This window comes from Sceloporus undulatus, chromosome 1 (assembly GCF_019175285.1).
Source record: "Sceloporus undulatus isolate JIND9_A2432 ecotype Alabama chromosome 1, SceUnd_v1.1, whole genome shotgun sequence".
NCBI lineage: Eukaryota > Metazoa > Chordata > Lepidosauria > Squamata > Phrynosomatidae > Sceloporus > Sceloporus undulatus.
In genome coordinates this window covers 151,328,588-151,345,068 of record NC_056522.1, presented here as the reverse complement: position 1 = coordinate 151,345,068, position 16,481 = coordinate 151,328,588, and the positions used below count along the sequence as shown (strand labels likewise).

Sequence of the window (16,481 nt, the reverse complement as noted above, 5' to 3'; positions counted from 1 at the left end):
AGAACTGACTTCCCATTGCCCGAAAATAGCTTGCCATTGCACGAAATTGCGTGTGGTAGTCTATCACGCAATAAGGTGAAACCCCATGATTGCGTTCGGACTGACTTCCCATTGCCCGAAATTGCGTGTGGTGGTCTATCACGCAATAACATTAAACCGCATGATTGCATTTGGATTGCCATTGGATTATACTTCCAATTTCCCTTGTTTGATAAAGTCCAGTGTTCCTGGATTCAGCTCTTACCTTCATGACTTGCTACAATGTGTGTGTATGTGTCTTCAAGTCACCTGTCAACCAGTGGCAACCCCATGATTTTCATAGGGTTTTCCTAGGCAAGAAATACTCAGAGATAGTTTGGCCAGTTCTGTCCTTTGAGATATAGCCTGCAGCACCTGGTATTCATTGGTGGGCTCCCGTTAGAATGCTAACCAGGGCTGATCCTGCTAAACCTCCAAGCCATCTATTACCTTAGACAGTACTGCTGGAGAATATCTGTTCAGACACATTAACTTTTAAGCTGTGGAGATCCATTTTACTTTACATGCTTTTTCATACTATATAAACCAATGAGGAAAAGTCATGAGGAGTTTTGGAGTTGCATACCACCACTTTGTCATCAGAGTCAGATGAGACTCTAATGATGCTCATCTCATGCCTGCTTACTGTGATGACCTGCCAAGCTCACTGCTTCTCAATCCTTCCAATGTGTTGGAAAGAAAATCATTCCTCCTCTCCAATGAACCAGGGGCCAGCATGCCAATCTAAAACAGCTATTTCTTCTTCTTCTAGAAACTTGACAGAGACCTGCAGCCAATGGCTCAGGGACCAGCAGCGGTCCATGGACCACCACTTTGAGGGGCAGTGGGCTAGATGAAGAATAATAAACTGAATCAGGATAAGGTGAAGGCTTTCTGAATTAATTGTTCCTAGACCTAGATATGCCATGTACTACAGTAGCAGCTGCACAGTCTGACTTATTAAATTCAAACTATTTTGGCCTTTTTGCCAAGAGCCACAGCAATAAGTACATTATTGCCTTGCGTTATTGGCCTTTTTGCCAAAAGCCACGGCAATAAGTACATTATACTTCACAGATATGATTGTTGTGTTTCATTTCAGGCACTAATAAACCAAGAGCTTACTACAAGAAGTGTTGGTGGTAGTTGGTGCTTTTAAATTGTGACTTATAACTGATAATTTTGAGCACAGTGAGCGAAAATAGACAAAGATGTAGAGAGTTACTTCACACTGTCAAATGTGATCGTGAAGAGCTTTCCAAGGTCTTAGTGGCTTTTATTTTACTGTCTTTTTGGGAGCAAACCTCAACAGATTGCATGCAACCCATGTTCTTAATTATGAGCTTTTATGAACAAGATGTTCCCATTTTACATTAATTTGGCCAAGATAAAAATCTTCTTTAAATGAAAAGATATTCTCTCAGACCTATTACTCAGAGAAAGACATCATTTTAGGTATAATGGGCATCACTTATTACAGAGCTTTTATTTTAAAAAGATATATGTGCTACTATAGATGATCTTTATTTTTTTTAAAAAACCCTCAATGCCAGTAACATGCTGTCATGGCAAAAAAATGTGTCATAGAATATTATAAGTATAGATATAGATCTTTTACAGAAATTCTACTTAATAACTACTTGGTTAAACTTAATTAAAGCAATACTATGGGGACCAGCTGGCTCAATGGTTGTTAATGAAACAGAAGTTAAATACATTTTTATCAGAAAGTATAATCAACCACTGGAACAAACTGCTGGGGAAAGTCAGTTGGGAGTCTTTTAAAAAGTGTATTTTAAACAACATGCTCTACAAAAGGTTTAATAACTTGCTTTAGCTAGCCAGTGAGGAATGCAGACAAACATTTTATAATAGTGGAACACAGAATCCTTTGAGTAGAAAGACTATCTTCTGCCATGGTACTTACTTTCTGGAATCCCTTCCTCAAGCAAGTGCCACCTTCTTTTACTGTACTTAGGTCCCAGGTCATTGTTTTATTTAATTATTTCTTAGGACCATTTTTATTTCCAAATAGTTTTAGTGGGCTCTGCCTTACTGTTGTTCGCAGTGCTCATTTCCATTTAAATTATACTTCTATGTGATGACACTCTATACTTAAATCTTTTGAAGCAAAGCACTGTGTAAAGGCATATACTGTATAAATACAAAATAAAATATAGTGTGTCCTTGGTATCTGCTGGGGCTTGGTTTGGTAATCCTCTGGATACCAAAATCTATGCATATTTAAGTCCCCTTGTATACAATGGCAGAGTAAAATGGTCTCCCTTATAAAAAAGGGCAAAATCAAGATTTGCTTTTTGGAATGTGTGTGTGTGTGTGTGTATCTGTGGATATCGAGGGCCAACTATAAAAAAACAACCTTGAATTAATTCTTTATTAACTGGAAGATGAAAGTACTGTAAGAACAGAGTACTGAAAAGGATGGTAAAACCCATATAATTCCCCATCTATGCCTGTAACCCCACAAATTATTATTGTTGTTTTAGAAACCAGAAGTGTTATGCTACAGCTGATTCTCAGCTATCTGTGCTGAGACCAGGGGTAGATTATGTGCACCAGAGATTTTTGGACTTTGGATGATGTCAAAATTCCCTTGATGGCCACAAACCACGACATCCAATGAATCCCCAGCTTACGCATTGAGTGGAGCTTTTCCAACTAACATTTTGGCCAGGAACCCAATTTTATGCCATCCACTGTTCCCATCCAGAGAACAAGGAGTAAAATCAGCCTTGCAAGGGAGATTGGGATTCAGATGCAGTACTAAATTACAATACTTTGTTGCCTAAAGTGGAACAGAACATGGGAGATAACAAACCCAGAACCCATTGCAACCAAGGCCTGATCTAGACGGGCCTTTGCGGTGCCCCCATCACGTGCTAGGGGTTGGCCAAGGGCGCACCACCCATACGTGCCTCATCCCTAGCACGTGACAAGGGCGTCAAAATGGCACCGCCATTTTGACGCGACGGACGCTTAACATATTCACATCACGCCCCCGGCCCACTGCGACATCCTTATGGCGCCGCAGAAAGAACCTGCTTTTTGCGGGTTCTTTTTGCTGCATGTGGGAGCCACGAGGTTTGTCCGCTGCAGCTCCCTCGCGCAGCAAAACAAGGCACAGGCTGTATCCCGCCCAAGATGTTATTATCCACCCAAGATGTTATTATAATACCACTTAAACTGCCATGGCTCCATCCTAAAATAAAAAATAAAAAAATCCTGGGATTTGCTGTTTTTTGAGGGACCAGCATGTTTTGGCACAGAAGGCTAAAGATTTTCTAAAAGTACAAATCCCAGGATGGAGCGACAGCACTTAAAGTGGTGTCAAACAGCATTATTTCTACTATGTTGATGCACCCTAAGAGGTGGTTTTGCCAGTTCCTTCCTTTGAAATACAGCCAACAGTATTTGGTATCAGTTGATAGTCTCCCATGCAAGTACTAACAGAGCTGTCCCTGCTTAGCTTCCAAGATCAGACAGAATCTAGTGCCTTTAGGATATTTAGGCATCTTACAGCTGTTGAATAATCCTAGCTCTTCTGCAATAAACAATAAGCTGTTCCCATATATAACTTTTGGGTCTTCCAGTCTGGCCCAGTTACTTCAAAACATCACATTCTTCCTCATGCTCTCAGTGATTTCCCCACCTCTTTAATCCTCAAAATATCTTCTAAGGATATTTCATGCCAAGCTGCATTTTCAGAACTGGATGTAAGTTATTTGTTTTTGTTTTTTAAATAAATCCTCCATCATTTTTAAATTTGAGTAACATCTCCCAACCATGGTGCTGCTATATAAATCCCAATGCTGTGAGATATGCACCATCTGATCAAAGCGGACCTGAAGTCTGAGTATACAGCAATATGCCACCTTCTGCTTCTAGCTTTTCTAAAATAAGGCTTTACCTTTTCAAATGTGTGAACTGCAGTAGCTGTCTTGTTGATTTTGCTTCCCAGAGTTGCAACATCACCGCTGTTACCAGTCCAACATTGGCAGTTGGTGTAACTTTGAGAAATGCAAGTAGACAGCCCCTCAGTCATGGAGGAATAATAATCTGCAGCCTGTTTCGCAATGTATTACTGTATATACTTGACTATAAATTGACTTCCAGTAGGTATCACTGTTTGTGCTAACCCTAAAAATTGGATAGATGAGAGAGTAAAGGAGAGTCGGTGCTTCTTTTAGGTGCTCCCAGGATGGACTCACTAAACACTCACTTTTCCACCACTTACTCACAGAAGAGGATGGCTCCTTTTTATTTAAAAGTACAATACGTACACTCACCCGTGGATAAGTTCATTCAGGGTTTTTTAGGACAATTGTCTGACCAAAATTTCTAGACTTATACAAGAGTATATACAGTATTTTGTTGTTTATTATGCTATCTTAGATTATAACGTTTAAGTGGGTCCTGAAATTCTTCAGACCGAGTTCCTTTCCATCTGTCTCCTGATTCTCAGAAAAGCATGTCCTGTCATCCCAACAGAAGCTGTTATTTTCCTTTCTCTTCCTTGAAAATCCAGCTTTGTGTGTTTGTATATGTGTGTCTGTGAGATGCTCTTGGTCTTCATTCCTACCTTCATACCCAGCCCTTGTTACCTTCCCTTTTTACACCTTGATTTACTTTGGGTTTGTTTGTTAGCTTTTTAAAAACTATGGTATATAACCTCCCCCTGCCCCTCTCTTGCAGTGCCCTGTCTTGCCCCAATTGAGACTGTAACTTCACTGGGACAACAACTGCTGTATGTTTGTGTGTTACTCATTAAAGCACCATGGACATTGACAATATTGTATACTGGTACCTGTACTTTAAATGGCTAGTCATGTGAGTACAAGTCTTGAATTAAGACACATAGTTGTCACACATAACTCTTCCAGATAAAGAAGTAAATATCCAAATAGTGCTAATAAACTGGGAAGACTTTCATTGAGTCATCTGAGAACATACTATGTTCGACAGGAAAACCCAGGTCAATCGTCTATCTGGAAAACAGCATCTCCAATCCTACTGCTCATGTCATGCATAGTTTATTCTGTCCTGGATACTGAGAGGCTTGACTGATATGCCAGTGGCATGGATGCATGGCATACGCATGCTGACCTCCCCGCTCTGTCCCCATGCTGCCCACCTGATCAGACAGCAGGTGGCATCATGCCACATCTTTGGCGCAGCATTTACATGTGCTGCGCCGAAGAAGCAATCAAAAGCTGCCATCACCGCAGCTAGTGTGCCCTTTCCACGGCACAAAAAGGAGCCGGGTTTTGTGGCTTCCTTTTGCCCTGTAGAAAGGCCAGACCGGGGCTGCGGCGTGTAGTTGCTGTGGCCTCGATTCAGTGAAGAAAGAGGTGGCTGCAGGCCACTCCAAAGGGGCAGTCTGTTGAGCCCCTGAGTCAGCCTTTCCTGGCCAACCAAAGTGAAGCTTTTGGTTTAACCTCAGCAGATTGCGATCTTCTGGGGGTCCCATTTTAGCAATAGCAAGTACATTTCTATACCACTTATCAGTGCACTTAAGCACTCCCTACGCGGTTTACAAAGCGTAAACTAATTGCTCCCAACAATCTGGGTACTCATTTTAGCGACCTCCTCAGAAGAATGGAAGCCTGAGTCAAGCTTGAGCCCTTTTACTGGTATTGAACTCACAACCTTATGGTTTATGAATGAGTGGCTCCAGTACAGGCATTTAACCACTGCGCCACCAAGGCTCCTTTTATAGTGTGTGTGTGTGGGGGGAAACCAGTTAGTAAAGCTTTCATTAAATTGCACCTTTTGATGTTGCAGCTCATATTTGAGTAAGTTGTTTAAAAAATCTATCATCCTATATATAGAAAACTAGTGAAAAATGTTCGTTCTAGCTTTTGTTCCAATGCAGTATATAAACACGGACCATGACACAGATTCCTGGTGTGACATGAGACAATACGAGAGAAGCTGGATGGCCTGTACCTGCTTATATATTGGCCAGCATGGTGTAGTGGCTTGAACATTGGTCTATGACTCTGGAGATTAATCCCTGCTCGCCATGTAAACCCATGAGGTGACCTTTAGCGCATCACAATCTCTCAGCCTCAGAAGACAGCAATGGTAAACTCCCTCTGAAGAAACCTGTCAAGAAAGCCCCATGGAAGGTTTGCCTTAGGGTTGTCATAAGTTGGAAATGACTTGAAGGCTTACAACAACAACACAATTGGTTGTCTTGGTATCTACCTTGAGCATATGCATAACATTTGATATACTAATTCACAATACAATACTGCATTATAGGCCAAATCCATCCTTTAATGGGGGAAGGAGCACAATATTATCCACAACATTGTTAAGAACATTGCGGTGCTGTCCTGAAATATCCACAAACATTTAAATTCTTGATGGACCGAAGTTCTCAATGTGAAATTAAATGTAAAATGAGAAGGAGACATATTAGGAACAAGGCGAGGAAACCAATGGGCTGGGAAACCAAAGAAACAGTAGAGCGAGGAAGGTAGCAGAGTAGGTAGTGGGCTGAAAAACAGGGAAAAGAACATGAAGAATGAGCTCTCAGAAACTGAAGGATAAAGAAGAGAAGGACCTGAAGGAGGGAAATTCCATTAAGAGGAAATTGTGCCAAAACCTTACAGCGCTAAGATCATAAAAAGCTATAGAGACTTGGGAAGAAAGGGAGGGGATATAGATATAGACACAATAGCAACAACAGATGCTCAGGCAGAGAAGGCATAGGAAAGAAACAGTAGAGAGCAGTTAGGGTCCTAAGGAAAAGATGTTATGTGCCTTCAAGCCATTTCCAACTTATGACAATCCTAAAACAAACCTATCACAGGGTTTTCTTGGCAAGGTTTGTTCAGAAGGGGTTTGCCAAGAATTAGTAGCCAATAAAACCAACCATGACACAAAATAGGCTACAAGCTCTTGTGAGGAAAGAAGCCAACAAGAATGGGAATGTTATACCTTCAGCCAGAATAGGAAAGCTGTGAGTTACACGGCATATAAAATGAATACAATTCTCCACTTCAACATTGCAAATGAGCCCAATTTTTCATCGTCATCATCATCATCATGAAGAGTAGCAGGGTGGGTGAGGAGCAGACTGCGAAAATACAAAGCACAGCCATTGCAAGCTGTCCAAAACTGCTCAAGCTACAGAAAACCATTGGGAAACAGAGGAAAATAAGGGATGCCCAATCTGGTCAAGGGTAAAGCCATTTCACGTAAAAGCAAATACTAGGAGACTGTAAGGACTGCTTAGTGTATTCTGATGGGGCTATTTGAAATGGTGAATGCATATATTTATGGACACAGACTTGCATATTTATTTGAAAAATCAGCATCAGTGATGCAATGTGACACATTCTCCTGTAGGTTTATGAGGACAGGCATCTTTGACATCTACAGAAACAGGAATGAGGTTATGCAATATGACAACAGACAAAATGCTCAACAGCTGGAGGAATCCACAAAGCTTAACTTGACCCATATATTAGACAACTAATTTTAAGTAGCACCTCACTGAATTACCCAAAGCTCTGATACTTTTTCAATAAAAAGTGACATAACTTTCATGGAAAAAGTCTTCCCCCATAAGTGTGGCTCTACACAACACTTTTAAAAAATCACAGGACACAGTATATCCACACACACACACACACACACACACACATATATATAACAAGTGAATCAATACACGATCAGTAAAAGATCTGATGTCTAAACACCTGCCTCAATACCTTCCTAAAATCACATTCTTTTTCCATTGCTGCATTAGCAGCAAGCAGGCCTTATGCAAAAATAGCCAAGGCTGCAATTCCACGCTCATTTATACAGGATCTCAACACTCATTTATCTAGGATCTCTAGGATCTCCATTGATCTCAATGGAACTAACTTGATAGACATGTTTAGGGTTTCAGTGTAAGAGAAGAGTTTTTTCTCTTTCTTCCTAGTGACACTTATTTTATGACTGTTTACTGGATGTGAAGGAATCCAGTGGGATCATATTCCACTACAATAAGTAACACAGTTTCCTAGCTGATGCCTTTCTATCCACTCCAGTTGAAGCAATACTATGAAGTTAATTTTGTTGTTTTGAAACATTCCCTGTCAAGAAAACTATGTTCACATTAAAACAGTAAATAACATTATGTAACTACGAGTTGGCAATAAATATAAGTTAACAACAGTATCACAAAGAATATAATTTGTGAGCAATTCATTTTACAGTTGTAAAGGTCAGCTGCTCATCTTGCTCTCTTTGATTAACACTTTCTAACACAATGCTGTTCTAACACACCAATGGTATTTTTACAATTAATTCCATTGTATAGAGAACTGGCACTGGAATCTCTTGAAGATCTGAAAGGACTAGTGAAAGATTATCTCCCCTCCCATCTGATGAATAGAGTATAATGATTTGTTACTGCTTTGCCAAATGAAATCATCATGAAAAATGCAATTATCCAAACACCTCGCCTGAAAGGACAGCCATGGTTCACAATGAAAAGGACAAAAGTTTACACACTGAAAATGGACAGGATTTTAATATTTGTGGCTCTTCCGTCACATCTTCATTTGTACCAGAATAATCGTTGGTGTCTCTTTAATGTGAAAATACCAGAGGGCACATTAATTGAGATAAAAGGTTCATAGTGTGTGTACAGAAAACTGGGCAATCCCAAACATGTTTTACCTTTTTTCCCTCCATGTACACAAACACAAAAATGCACACACACTGCAGAGGAAATCAGTCCCTGAGTGCAGCAGTAGAAGCAGCAGCAGCAGCCGCTGCCGATGCAGGGAGAGGTTTGCTCTGCAGTGGCTGCGAAAAGAAGAAAGCCCTTCAGCGACTGCTGTGATGACCAGAAAGAACTTCAGATTTCAAACTAAAAGAGACGGCTGCTTTTCTTCATAGGATAGAGATGCTGAGAAACAACTGTGTCCCATCATGATGAAGCCCGCAGTAATGTTTGCTGCCTGCAAAATAACAAGATCCGAATCGCACACCTACTACTCTCTAGACTGGAACTTTTATAGAGATAGAGAAATGGAACCGCTCACTCCCAAGCATTGACTTTGTATTGTTTCTTCCCTGTCTAAGAGAGATGGATGCATGGAAATGTCATGGAAATGCTTTCACTTCCAGTCTCCTTCTGGTGCAGAGGGCTTTGATGGCTAGATGGTTATGCTCTTAAGGGAAAGGCAAAGCCAACTGTTAATAGCAAGGTCACTGGGGTGAACTGTGCAGAAAGTAGCATTGTGGTCAACAACTCTGTTCACAGCAGCGTCGATAATGATTTCATCGGAAAGCTGAATTTAACCAAGCGGAGACTCTTCCTCTGGTAGTTCACCTGCAAAGTCCTGAGTAATTGTTATGCCTGGCAGCACCACAAACTGACTGTCTCTCTTGCTGTTCCTCTCCCTCCTGACCTACCTTTTACCGTCAGGTCTGATCCCTCCTATCTCAGCTACCTTAACGCAGTTACATAAGGTTAGCTGCTGTGCTTTTCCCTGCCACCTTCTGTTCCTCAATCTGTGCATTTGGTGGGATGTCCCTGGTGTCAGAGATTATCATCAACATTTCTGCCACAGGGGACCAAGGAGTTCATTGTTTATATACCAAGCTACAGCGTCTTGCACGCTTTTGCATCTCTAGCCCTTGGCTACTGGCTCTGTGGTGGTTGTTGTTGTCTGTTGCTGCAGTCCAAAAATAAAAATCCAAAGGGCTCCAGGTTGTCTGTCCCTTGGTCTCTAGAAATGGCGTGGGACGATCTGCAGGATACGAATGTTGACTGCACTCCTAACAAGCACAGAGGACACAACGGTTGTGGGGACAGGAAGACAGAACCAAATCCTTCCAAACTAAGTTGTTTCATAGTTTTTTGTGGGCTTTTAGGGGTATGTGGCCATGTTCTAGAAGAGTTTCTTCCTGACGTTTCACCAGCATCTGTGGCTGCCATCTTAGAAGAGAGAGAGAGATGAAAAGTAGATTTGATCTGTCCAGACAAGAAAGCCCCAACAGGGAATGTCACACCTACACTGAGTAATCTGTGCGAGAGAGAACATATGTGAGAGAAGGAGGATTTCCAGCAATGGAGGTGAAGGATATGAAACCTTAGGGTGCATGCACACAAGGGGCTCATGGTTGACGGAGATTTAAAAACCAAACACCACTGCATGTGAGGCAGAATATAAGGCTGTGGGGACTGACAAGAGTAAAGGGTGGAGTGAATTTCCTGGAAAGGGATGCATGGAGAAGCAGGAAGCATTTGCATTATTGTTGTGTTTGGTTTGGTTTCTGGCAGAGAGAGATGGGTTTAGGGAGCCAAAAGCAGGGAAAGACTGACAGCCAAGGACTTTGGCTTACTCTGATCCCAGTCCTTTTTGCTCCACTGAGCCTGGACTCCCTCTGCCAAGTGGCCTCTCCAGCAACATCCTCCACAGCAGAGAAGGCTGCCATATCCAAGTGGGCAGTACGCACGTGGGCTTCCCAAGATGACTTCTCTTCCCCAGTGCTCCCTCCTTCCACCTCACTCCAACGCTGCCACTGTGGAGCAAATATGTCCCCATTTATCCTGCCTTGGGCTTTCTGGGCTGAGCAACAAAAGTCCTTTTAATATTTCAAGCAGAGGGAACAGAAACCTCTGGGGACCCTTCAGAAACAAGCCAGCCTTCCCTGTCATCCCAGGCTGCATCTGCAGTGCAGAAATAATGTAGTCTGACACCACTTCAACTGCCATGGCTCAACACTATGGGATTCTGGGAACTGCTGTGGCACCAGAGCTCTCTGACAGACAAGGATCAATGTTTCACAGGCCTATAAATCCCAGGAATCCACAGCATGGAGCCATGGCAGTTAAAGCCTTGTCAACCTGGATGATTTCTGCACTGCAGGTGCAGCCTTCAGCTTCCATGGCTCCTTCCTATGGAAACCTGGAATTTGTAGTTCGTTGTGGCACCAGAGCTCTCTGACAGAGAAGACTCAATGTCTCACAAATCTATAAATCCCATGACTCCACAGCATGGAGCCATGGCAGTTAAAGCCCTGTCAACCTGGATGATTCCTGCAGTGCAGATGCAGCCTTGATCTGCCCTGACTCAGTGCTAGGGAATATACGTTTGTGAAACAATTCAGCCTTTTCAGTCAGAAAGACCCACAGAAAAATGCACAGCATGGAGCCGTGGCAGTTAAAAGCGCCGCCAAACTGCCTTAATTTTGCAGTGCGGACGCAGTCCTAGTTTTTTTTGGGGGGGGGGGGTTGGCAGGATGAAAAAGAGCACAGGGCCTACCCTGATTTACTCACACCCTTATCGTCCCCCTCTTATCTTTAATTATTTTAACAGTGTTTTTACCACAATCATTGTTATGTTGTGTAATAATTATGTCAATTTGTTTTAAGGAGGGTGGGGATAGTGAGATCTTGTTTTGTTTATTTCATTGTATTGTATGGTTTTTACTGATGTAAGCCACCTCGATTTTGACTGAAGAGGCAGGATAGAAATAATAATAATAATAACAATATTTTATGGTATATTACAATATATAATAAATTATAAAATTATTATAATATAATATAATATAATATATTATATTATATTATATTATTATTATTGACACTGCCTTAACTCTGGCTAGGGTAGAGCAGCACCAGCACTCTCAGAGTAGCCAGCCTGACTGACTGAGGCCATTCCCTCAGCACCGCAGTCCTCCTCCTCCTCCCCCCTCCCCCCCAACAGTCAGGTGTGACACTGCAGCGCCCCAACCGCCAGCCTTTCGCGAGACGAGACACCACCTCGCGCTCTGATTGGCTGCTGGGGAGGGGTGCCTCGCCGAATGGAACGCCCGGCTTTCCCGCGCGCGAGCCCCACAATCTTCTAGCGCTCTCTCTGCCTCAACCTGCTCCCTTGTTTTTCATTTGTATTTTTTTTAGCCCCTCCGCGCGCTCCTCGCGCTATCCCCCAACCGGCCCCTCCCTCCCCGCCTCGCGTGCCTCTCCAGCCAATCAGCGTCTCTCTTTCATAGACACACAAACACATTCTCTCTCTCTCTCTCGCTTAAGTCGCATCGACAATATAAAAATGATACAGTTTAAATCCCCCTCACACACACACTTTATTATAAGTGCTGTAGCTCCATGCTACTAGTTGTAGTTTTACAGCCAGAGAGTGCTGCTGGTGCAAACTACACCAAATCTCAGGCTTCTACAGGATGGCAGCTAAAAATAAATAAATAAATAAATAGTGAAAAGTGGTGTCAGACTGCGTAATTTCTATTGTGTAGATAATAAATAAATAAAAAATAGATACACCCTGCGTCCTCCTCCTTATTGTCCTCTATTTTTATTTATAGCCTTTTGGCTGAAGAGCGGGGTATACATTATTATTATTTACAGATTACACTACAGTCCTAGGAAAGTGTTCAAGGGGGGAAAAGAGTGGGCTCACTCTTCTGCTCTCTTTCCCCATTTTCTTGTTGTGATAGTTACTGTTGTGTCATTTCCTGTCAAGTCATTTCCCACACTATCATAATAGGGTTTTCTTGGCAAGTTTCTTCAGGAAGGGTTTGCCATTGCCATCCTCTGAGGCTGAGAGAATGTGACTCGCCCAAGTCACCCAATGGGTTTTTAATGCTCCAGTGGAGTCATAGAATCATAGAGTTGGAAGAGACCTCAAGGGCCATCCAGTCCAACCCCATTCTGCCATGCAGGAACTCTCAATCAAAGCATTCCCACTGACAGATGGCCATCCAGATTCCAACTGCATTATTTCTGCAGTGTGGGCGCACCCTTTCAAGTTGGACTAAGGACTCTGGTCTTCCACACTGCAGAAATAATGCAGCTGGATACCGCTGTAACTAGAGAATCCTGGGATTTGTAGTTTGGTGGGGCACCAGCGCTCTTTGGCTGAGAGACCTTTTGTCTAATTAAAAATAATAATACAGTCGGCCCTCTTTATCCACAGATTCAAGCATCCATGGCTTGAAAATATTGAAAAGTAGTATAAATTTCAAATATCAAACCTTGATTTTTCCATTTTTTATAAGGGACACCATTTTCCTCTGCCATTATATTTAATGGGACTTGAGCATCCACGGATTTTGTTATCCACAGGGATCCTGGAACCAAACCCCAGCGGATAACAAGGACCCACTGTAATTGTAAGCCACTCTGAGAGCCTTTAGGGCTGAAGGGCAGGATATAAACACCGTAAATAAATAAATATAATAAAACTACAAATCCCAGGATTCCATAGGATGGAGCAGGGCTCGAGGAGACCTTGCAAGACTGTACACCCCAGGGATCCTTAAAATGGGATCAAACCACATAGTTTCTACAGTGCAGAAGCGCCCACAAAGAGATGCCTCTCTCTGATAGTTCTTTGTGGGGTTTTTGGGCTATGTGTCCATGTTCTAGGACATTTTATTCCTCATGTTTCTCTCTTGTCTTTTTCAAGGCAAAAACAGAGAACAAATAGTATCCTGGCTAAAGCTAAAGCATCCTCCTGGATAAATCTTCCCATTTATCCTAATGGCTTTGAGAGTTAGACACTGGGAGACCAGGGTTTGGTTTCTCATTCGTCCATGAAACCCACCTTGGGCAAGTCACACTCTCTCAGCCTCCTCAAGGGAAAGCAATGGCAAACCTCCTCTGAACAAATCTTGCCAAGGAAACCCTCCATGATAGGTTCACCGTCCCTCTTTCAAATGGGTTTGAGCTTTGGACTAGCAGGGCTCTGGGGACCGGGGTTCAAATTCTGGCTCGGCCATGTAAAACCCACTGGATGATCTTTGGGCAAGTCACACTCTCTCAGCCTCCTCAGAGGACAGCAATGGCAAACTTACTCTGAAGGGACCTTGCCAAGCCAACCCCATGATAGAGTCCCCCATAAATTGAAAATGACTTGAAGGCACACAACAACAACTGGGTTGGGTGACCTTGCGGAGATCATTCAAGCTTGAACAAACAACAGCCACAGACCCAAAACCCAAACGACCTTTCTTTTGATGCCTCTCCTCTTAGGGGAAGAAAGGGGCTGTGGAAATGTCAGAAAGACTTTCATCTAACAGAAGAAGAAGATTGCAGAATCAAACATTATGATTCAGGGGCAAGGAAGGAAGATCAATATTGTCTTTGGATGTCCTTCCTGGGGATCATGGTGCTTTTGATCCCTCCCAAAAGCTTTGATCAGACTGGGGCTTCTCTCTCCTTTGGTGCAATGTTTTTTTTAATGGACAAGGAGACCCTTTCCCCCAAATGTTGTCAAAAGGAAGGAGAAGGAAAGAAGGAAGGAAGGAAGAAAAGGTAGCATCCAAGAGGAGAAAGAGAAGACAATAATATCTCCAAGGAGAAGGAGAAGAAGGAAGGAAAGAAGGAAAAGCCAGCATCCAAGAGGAGAATGAGAAGACAATAATGTCTCCAAAAAGAAGAAAGAGAAGAAAGAAGCAAGGGCCAGCATCCAAAAGGAGAATGAGAAGACAATAATGTCTCCAGAAAGAAGGAGAAGGAGAAGGAAGGAAGGAAGGAAAGAAAGAAGGAAAAGCCAACATCCAAAAAGACAATAAAAAGGCAATAATGTCTCCAAAAAGAAGAAGGAGAAGAAGGAAGGATAGAAGGAAAAGTCAGCATCCAAGAGGAGAATGAGAAGACAATAATGTCTCCACAAAGAAGAAGGAAGGAAGGAAGGAAGGAAGGAAGGAAGGAAGGAAGGGGAGCCAGCATCCAAAAGGACAATAAGAAGCCAGGCTGACTGCTGATCCAAAAAATTTCAGATCCAAAAAAATCCAAAGAAGAGCAGATCAGTTGAATCAATGGGATTTACATTATGCATGGACAATATGCCTTCATTGGTGCATTGGTCTAAACTTTGGAAGACGACTCTGGAGACCAGGCTTCAAATCCTGGTTCAGCCATGGAAACCCACTGGGTGACCTTGGGCCAGCCACACTCTCTCAGCCTCAAAGGAAGACAGTGGCAAACCTCCCTTTGAACCAATCTTACCAAGAAAAAACCATGATAGGTTCACCGCCTTAGGGCCTCTATAAGCCAGACAGGCAGCAACATACACATAGTACAGATAAAATAATACAGTTATGGATGGGTTCACCACCTTAGGGTCGCCAGGAAGGCACACAACAACAACAACAACAAGGACGACCTCCTTCCAAGTTTGTCGGGACGCTTCCTGAAAACTCAAGCAAGAAGGCTAGAGAACTACAAATCCCTGGATTCCTTAAGAAGGAGCCGCAGCGCTTAAAAGTGGGACCAGACTGCATCATTTCTACAACGCAGACGCCCCCCCCCAAACTCTTAAATCCCGACCTCTAGCATCTAAATCCGGAGTGAGTCCCCGCTCTCCATCTCCATCCCTTCCAAAGGAGGAGAAGAGTCTGCAAACGAAGCCAAAGCGGTTTGACATCCAATGGACACCTGGGTCGCTTCCAAGGGGCCAACTTGGCCAGATCCTCCTCTCCAAATCTGCATCACCATAAAAAAGAGGGGTTCAAAGATCTATTTATAAGGAAATGAGGGATATATATATTTTGCATATATATATATATATATATATATGGGTTTTGCAAACCAAACCACCTCTTTCTCCTTCGGATACCTTTCTTCCTTTGTATCCTTTGCAAACACCTTTTTACCTTTCCTCCCTCATTATCCCTATTTTATCCCTTGCAAATAACAAGGCACTACACAATACAACAGCCGCAGCAGCAGCAACAATCCCATACAATGCCAACTTAAGTTGCGCCAAGGGGAAATATATATATATATATATATATCCCAGAAAATCTAGGACTCTTGTTTAAGATTTACTCAAGCAGACTTATTTCCCATTTCATTTATGGAAGCACACTTTTAATGCACCCCACCTTCACCCCAGAGAGAGTATAACAGAGTAGCAGCTCACTTACTGCGGTCCTCGAAAAGGGGGAAAAAGGGTACAAATTTCTGGCTTGAATAATAATACTGAATTGGAGTCTGCTCAAGGCTGTGGAGTGAATGGGTCCGTGCTTTTCCCCTTGTCTCTGCTGATTTAAATCCCTTTTGGGTCGCCTCTTCTTGCTTCAACCTCAGCCGCTCTGCGCTTCTGCACTGCAGATCCAGCCAGGGATCCCAATTTGCAATTGCAAAAGAAGAGCCTAGGTTCCCTTTGCAAAAGGATAGAGGCGCCCCCGTGCGCACGCGCGGGACGGCAAAGTAAATAAATAATTAAATAAATCTCTCTTTCCCCCCCCCCTTTGCCCTGGGTAAGGCGCGCGCCCAGGCCTTCACTGCGCATGCGCGTCCGGCTGGAACGGAGCAGGCGCAGTAGCCCCGCTTGACGCCTTTGGTCTGCCCTCACTATAGAAGGGCAATAAGAAAGAGAGGGAGGGGAAGTGTTGAGGAGGATGCTGGTGTGGATGCTGGGGTTTCATAGTCAAAGGGAGCGAGGCTGTGAGGCAAGACTGGA

At 42.9% G+C, this 16,481-nt stretch overlaps 1 protein-coding gene across 1 annotated transcript in view; it reads right to left on the bottom strand.

The window, feature by feature from the left end:
* VSNL1 (visinin like 1) overlaps positions 1-16,204 on the bottom strand; it is a 103,012-nt gene extending 86,808 nt beyond the window's left edge. The window contains exon 1 of the mRNA XM_042446986.1: positions 15,943-16,204. The gene's annotated coding sequence lies outside the window, so the exon portion shown is untranslated. The remainder of the gene's footprint in view (positions 1-15,942) is intronic.
* Between the last annotated feature and the right edge of the window lie 277 nt (positions 16,205-16,481).